The sequence below is a fragment of the Fulmarus glacialis genome, unplaced genomic scaffold, assembly GCF_000690835.1.
Source record: "Fulmarus glacialis isolate BGI_N327 unplaced genomic scaffold, ASM69083v1 scaffold16517, whole genome shotgun sequence".
Taxonomy (NCBI): Eukaryota; Metazoa; Chordata; class Aves; order Procellariiformes; family Procellariidae; genus Fulmarus; species Fulmarus glacialis.
This window is the reverse complement of record NW_009222762.1, coordinates 15274-22784: the sequence shown is the minus strand read 5'-3', so window position 1 is coordinate 22784 and position 7511 is coordinate 15274. Positions and strand designations below refer to the sequence as shown.

General features: G+C 48.3%; 1 non-coding gene across 1 annotated transcript; it reads right to left on the bottom strand.

The window, feature by feature from the left end:
- Window positions 1-1034: 1034 nt before the first annotated feature.
- On the bottom strand, window positions 1035-1106 carry TRNAE-UUC. Its single transcript has one exon. It is a non-coding gene; the product is annotated as a tRNA-Glu (tRNA).
- Window positions 1107-7511: the final 6405 nt, after the last annotated feature.

The window sequence follows — 7511 nt, the reverse complement described above, 5'->3', positions numbered from 1 at the left end:
AAGTTACGGTTGCTATTTATTACTTTCTGGAAAAAAAAATCTTTCTTTGGGAATTAAAGTGCTTGCTACATTATGTCAGGCTGTTAAGCTTACAGTGCTCAAAACTGCATTACTGACAATCCTCATCAGTTGCCAAGCTGTTGTACAGATCACACCCTGGTTATTTCATTCCTCTCCTACCCACAGGACAAATTTATACCCGTGCATGAGTATCACACAGGCCTGGTGTAACTGATGTGCTAGCTGCAGGGGCAGGGTGCACGCTGTTGGAGCAGCAGCTCCATCAGGGAAGCAGTGTCCCAGCCTCGACTCCTTGACCGTCTGTTCCTTGCCATCTCAAATAAATGTTTTTGTGTAATTCTCACTCCTTCCAAGGCATATTTTGTGTCTCACTGACTTCTAATGTAACTCAGCATTGCACCGAAGCCATCCCCTCGGTCACCAGAGAGGTGAAGAGAGCTCAGGCAGCTCAACTAGGATGAGGAACCACCAAGTATCCTGTCCCTAGGGAAATTAAAACCATCCTAACACCTTCCAAGAATGAACTTTATGGATCAGAAGTGTGCTCTGAAGGTCTCTAGTCCAGCCTATATGTTCCAGTAGGTCCAGCTGGAGCAAGTTCCTCAGGGCCTTGTTCAGTCAAGTTTCAAATATCTCCAGGAATGGAGACCCCACAGTTTCCCTGGGCCCCAGTTCCAGTGTTTCATCACCACGTGGTGATAAAATTATTCTTCATAACTAAGGAGAACTTCCCTTGCTCCAGCTGGTGCCTCTCATCCTCCCACTGCGTGCCTCCGGGAAGAGCCTGGCCCCATCTTCCCTGCACCTTCTCACTAGGCAGCAATGAAATCTTCCCCTCGCCTTCTCTCTGGGCTGAACAGACCCAGCTCTGTCCCTCAGCCTCCCTTCGTCCATCCCGTGCTCCAGCCCTGGCCACCTTGGTAGGCTGCCTTGGATCCACTCCAGCAGGCACTCCAGTGGTCTTCCTTGTCCTGCAGAGCCCCAAAACAGGGACAATATGAAATACAACTGTTTTCCCACACCGGGAGTCGAACCCGGGCTGCCTGGGTGAAAACCAGGAATCCTGACCGCTGGACCATGTGGGAGCACGGCTGCCCTGCCACCTGCTTGGCTCTGGACCTGCAGGGACAGCTAGTCCTGCTCCTGGGCTCACGGGCCTACAGCCATCCCCAGCATGACCCCATCCCTTTCTTTCCTGGTGCATCCCACAGCCTGGAGGAGGAAAACACTGTGACGTAAAAAAGGCAACGGCCCGAGCTCTTTGATCCATCTGGGGCTCTGCTGGGATTCTCCAGCAGCTCCATTTCAGAGCTTATGGTGGGACAAGCAGAGTTCATGCAAGCTCAGTCCCATGGGAGTACTGCTGCATTAAGCACTCCTGGACCACATCCCCAGGCCCTTGCACCCATCTCCCCAGGGAGTTGTGCCACTGCAGAGCTGAAGGCAAGGTCACGCACGGGGCCACGCAGCATTATTCATGATAATTGGTGACAGAGCATTGCAGGAGCTAATTCCACCTGGCATGAAGGCAAGTGCACAAGCTGCTTCCCCTTTATTTCATTTGATTACACTTTTTTGTTTTTGCATGATTCCCTACAGTAAGTAGCTCATAATTAACAGAGCATGAATAACATTTCTGCCACTCTGCGTATTAAGTTTTCTCACAACAAATGAAAACATAATTGCCATTACACAGCACCCTTATCTGAGGAAACACGCTGCAATTGGGATGATGGAGATTTACTGATAGGCACACACTTCTTCAGCTACTTAGAGATGAAAACAAAGTGTTTGTGGCTGAGGGGCTGGAGCTGCTCGGCACACTGAACCGGCTTCCCGCAGCACCTCCCAGCAGTCCTCTCCACCATGGGCTCACAGCCAGGACCTCAGGACATAGCTCAACGGAGGAGCTTCTGTGGAGCAAAGGACAGGATGAGGATGCCTAGTACGTGACACGTGGGACACGGTCCCTCCTTCCCCTGACCAGGGAAACCCCAAAAACTGATGGGTGAGGCAGGTCTGAATGGTTTACCAGGAACCTTTCCACACCTCTGAATTGTCACAGGAGCCAAGATGGATGGAGTAGCCACAAAGTCTGGTAAGTTCAGATGCTCCCCAGGGTAATGATGTCTGTCTAATGAGCCAGAGGTCCTGGTTCAAAGCCATGGTGCTGTCAGCTTCCCATGGGGCTCTCCACCAGGCTGGGGAGTTCCAGAGCAATATTAATGCCCCATCTCCTGCACACAACCAGCAGCTCATTGGAGACACTGAGAAGGCATGACTGGAAAACCTTTCTTCTCCGAACAGAATATTTTTTGTTTTCAGGAAAAAGTAATGGCTAAAAACCCTGGGCATCAATGCCATGAGCTTGAATAACGCTGCCAAAGAAAGAGGAAAGAGGCTGTTCTGGCGCCTGGGGGTGACACTGCAGAGACACCTCCCCAGATTTGGGACCTCTCCTAGGGACATGGTATGGGCATGTCTAGGCAGGTCTTGCTCCAGGGGAGGTGAGTAGGTGTATATTCGTTTCTGTTGGGATATTTTTCACAAGATTTCTTTACCGTTTCTTTTTTTTGTGGCCCAGTTTGCACAGTCTGCCCATGTCTGGACATCCATGAAGACACACATATCTAAAAGGATCATGGCTTGCCCAGCCAGCGATCAAAACCTGTGGTCTTCAACTCTGAACATCCAGCTCCTGATGGGCACAGGGAAGCACCCTGCAGGACCACATGCTCCAAAAAGTCAGGAAAGAAACCTCTTGGGGGTTCTCCTGGGCTGCACGGCTGCACAACACAGCTGTGCAACCGCCGCCACTCATGGGCAGATGGGGAAGAGGAGCGCTGCGTGCCTCCTCCCACCGCATAGGGGAGGAGATGCTGAGCAGGGCCAGACCTAAAGACCTTGAGCTGCCTCCTTCAGCCTCCAAAATGAAGCCAGGTTTGCCAATCCCACCCCAGCTTGAAGCATGGAGGAGTATGTGATGCAGGTGTATGATGTTCACAGCATGCTCCCTTTGCTCTTCTAGAGTTCTTGTCCATCGTTGGAAGAGCAGGATTCTTCATAATTATTCCCAAACATCACACAGTATTGCCTCGCTCTGTACAGTTTCTTCTTCTTCTTCTTCTTCTTCTTCTTCTTCTTCTTCTTCTTCTTCTTCTTCTTCTTCTGTTGCTGCTGCTGCTGCTACTACGAAGCTTTCTTGGAAAGGCTGGTCTGGTTTTTATTTTTCCTTCTTCAGTAGGTTCTGGTAAAATACATTCTCTTCACCCATGTCAGCTCTGCTTTGCCCAAACCTTGGGTCTCTCCAAGCACATTTGTAAAGTGATCGTTTGCTCCCAGAGAGAGCAAGCTGGAGGGTTTCTCCATGCTGTGACATTCTGTTTTGCTCATGTAAAAGCCCCAGCTTCCCAGTCATTGTCATGATGCTGGTGTAGCATTGCAGACAAAATGTTCAGGGAGAATATAATTGCCAGTTGCTTTATGCGTTGCCTCCCAACATCTTATCTGAACTCTTTGAAAGTGAATTCTCATCACAGAATGAGAGAAATAATGAGTTTCTGAGAACAGACCTTGTCCTGGCTGTACTCTCCAAGCAAATGGGGGCACAGAATACAGACATGGCAGAAAATGCTGAACTGATGTGTTTCAGGAAAGAACTTGATCACTCGTGCTGGCTGTAATTAGTACTCATTAGAGCTACTTATCATACAGACACTCCCAGAGGCCCTGCCAGGATTTCTGCTGGGCACTGAGGAAATCCACAGAGAGAGACTCCCCACTCCCACGCCTCCATATCTGCAAAGACAATCTCCCAAGGGCGAGGAATTAAACTAGTTTTGAGCTGGAGCTTGATCACCTTACCGAAGTGATACACAACAGGGTTTCCTGCAGGACAGAGGGCAGGACTTGGTGTCACAGTGGCTCTCTTTGCTCCAGTTCTCCTCCATACCCAAGAGATTGATCGCTTGGCCAGGTATTTTCCTACATCCAGGCCAAAAGATATTCCTTTCCCCAAAAGCTGCTGGCCAATGCATCCAGTGCTCTACAAGAGTAAAGCTGGGCTCTGATGCCCTTGGAGCAGCGTTGCTGGAGGTCCTACGCCAACGGGGCACGTGCCATTGCATCCGCGTCCCATCGCTCCTCCCGCGGCAGCAGGCGTGCTGGGGGTGAGCCCCATCACCATGCTCTGCGTGCGGGGGTTCTAGCTCCTGCCGTTTCCTTCAGGAAAATAACCATTTGTTTAACATTTTGGAAGCTTTGTTGGAATCCTGTTGCCATCTCTCAAACAAACCCAGCTGCACGCTTATCTACTCACAGTTTTTAGGCTGGATTAGAAATAAACAGAAAGTTATCAAAATAAACTTCAGTGCTCTCAGCACGTTATTCCAGTGTGACTGTATATACTCCAGGCGATGCCCCTATATAACAACACCAGCTCAGGCCAAACACGCTGTACTATGAGCCAGCCAGCTCCCTATCAAAGGCTATTTCGTTTTTATTTGTCAACCACAAGTGATGAGCTGGAATCCAAATAAAACACAAATGAAAACCATTCCTCCCAAAGGGATTTACAGCCTTTAAAAGATTTGAAACAGACCTTCCAAAATGTTCCCAGGGCTGGGAGCTGAATGATTTCCTCCTCACAGAAACTTTCAGGATTAACACACTATTTTCAGCGTGGTCACGGGCCACGGGACAGCCGAGGGAGTGGCAGATCTTTGGTGATCGTCTTACAAATGACGTAGGGGTACACCCTGTCCCCTGCAATTTGCATGTGGATGTCACCAGAAGGCTGTCACCGCATGTCAGTGATGTAACTGTCTCAGGACATGTCACAATAAAGTACTTTTTCTAATTAAAAAAGAGTTCTCTATGTTTTTTTGATTACTACAAGAGTACCTAAAAAGCCAGAAGCAAACAAGAAGACATCCAAGATCTTTTGAAAATGAAGAATTCTCTTGATAAATATATCTCTTAATGAAATACAAGCAATTAAACTAAAAGCCCTATCGAATGCTGCTTGTCACTCCACACATTGACATTTAATTGAATTTTTTTTCCATCCCCTGGTCCCTTTTCCCTGATAAACAAATTCATTCACAACGGATCAGGTTTCACTAACCCAGAAACCAGATGATAGTCAATCAACTAATTGACACAACAAAGACTTTTATATGAAAAAAAAAATTGTCTAATTAAAGCTTAAATGAAATTTAATGATACACAGACGTCTTATAGTAATGAACAGTCGTCTTATATTAATTACTCTCTTTTTAACCCTTGCCCTTCTTCTGGTCACCTAAATCATGAGGATGATGGAAGCGGAGGCAATGCCCAGCAGAGCTGCTGCGTCCATCCAAGTGTTTGCACCGTCTCTGCCGAGGGATGGTCCTTACGGAGCCGGGTGCGCATGGGTGACCCAAGGGCTCTTCGGCTGCTCTGGGTTAAATCATTAAGTGCCGTCGCCACCTCTTCTTCTTCCCTACCTGCTGCCATGTTTAGAGGAACTGCCCTTCTGCTTGCCCCATGCAACCACGGTGTTCAAGCCTGTGTGGGGCAGAACTCAACACAGAGTAGCCCAGGATGGATGGACGGATGGATGGATGGATGGATGGACAGATGGGGGGGCAGATCCTTTGCTCTCTCACTGCAAGGTATCAGCCATCCCGGTGCCCTTGGGAACTGCATCCTGGCCCAGCACCACAAAAAATGTGCTCACAGAGAGACACCAACCCCAGTCCTGCCTTCAGTGAGAGCTTCGCTGAGCATTTTGGCAGGACAAAGGAGCAGCCAAACCCCTCTCTCAAGATTTACCAAATCATTGAAACTCTTGGGATTTTATCTCAAACTTAAGAACTTTCCTGAATAAAGCTGAGCTTAAGGATGTGGTTAAAGCTCAGCAGGTGATTATTGAATCAGGGCTTTGGTCCACCACAAACCTGAGCCAACTCGGGAGAGAAACTGAAAACCTTTCCTGATGCCTTTCAGTGTCGAAAGTGAAAAATGCAAAAACTGAACACATAAAGGGAAGTGCAGAAGATACTTCATCCCTAATATACTTCAAATCTTAAATATATTTGTAAAAACATGAAGAAGTCAAGGAGAGATTCCCAGAGATGCTGCAGTGACTGCAGGCAGAGCAGTGGCACATACCCCTCAGCAGGAGGGAGGGCTTCATCCACATTTACTCAGTGGTTGGTTTCTGGGTGCTCCCATGCAACGTATAAACGTCCTGATCAAAGTAGGATAGAAAAACATTCTAAAAATAATGAGCAGCCATTTAGGAAGAGCCAAATAGAAGGAAGAGAGAAAAGCTCACCGAAGAGAATAAGAGTTAAGTTTTAAAAATGTTTAATTGCTCGTGCAAGCTGAACCCACAAGAGATGTCAAGTGCCTTTTCCATTCCAGTTCCCCCTGCACGCGGTGCTCCGGCCTTTGCCTGCTGCTCTTGGCTCTCTCATTAAGAAGTAGCTATTATTTTCACAATCATTTTCTAGTGCACTTTATACCATTAATGGAGCAAGCTGTTGTGAATGGTCATTTTGTTTCCAAGCAAGTTTGGACACAAACAGCACCGAGTTCTTTCACAGCTGAAAACACCCTGGGATTCTCTCCCGGTACAAGGGTTTGGATACCCGTGGAGCTTGTCAAGTGCCCAGGGCAATCCCGAAACATGCTGCTCGCTGGGGCATGCCACTGCCGTGAGAACTCAATTATGCTAAACAAAAGCTAATAGGGCACCAGAGAAAAGAGGGAAGGGGAATTAGCAGCCCTGTCAGACTTCTCCAGGTAATTATGGTTTTTCTATCTAAAAATTAGTAGTGCTCTGGAAATGCCGTTTTATTATGCTGGTGCGTTTGGCATAAACATGAATGGAGAAGAGTTGGTTCTGCTGTGAAAGCCTTTATCTTTGAACAGGTTTGTCAAAGGTAAAATTACTGCAGAATTGATTGTGACCAGGAAAAAATCAGCTTCTGGTTATTGCCGAACCCAGGAGATTTAAAGATGCAAGAGCACACAGACCGCTTGAACAGCTGGATGAAACCCTGCCTCATCATCCCAAAGTGGAGGTCCCCCATGCCCACCCCCTGAGGAGCTCAAAGCCATGTAGCCTAGATAGGAGGTAACTGGAAAAAAACTGAGACTGCTGGAGAGGAGAAAGAGACGATGCAGGGAGAGCATCCCCTGAAGGAGTCTTTTTTCACAGAGCCCTCAATAATGGAGACAGCTTGTCCTGGTCCCCACGCACTCCTAGCCCTCTCCCCACCCATCTCAACCCACCAAAGCACCCTTCCCAGCAGAGGTTTCTGAGCCCAACCATCACCCTCGTAAAGGCAGAGAGACCGCGGTGGCACTGGGACATGTCAGGAGAGGGATGCGACAGGGCCCCATCCCACTGAGCAGGCAGAGACATGCAGCCACGACGAGCATCTGAGCACAATGGGACCAAAAAACACCCCAGAAACATGCAGCGCCCGGGGAAGCCC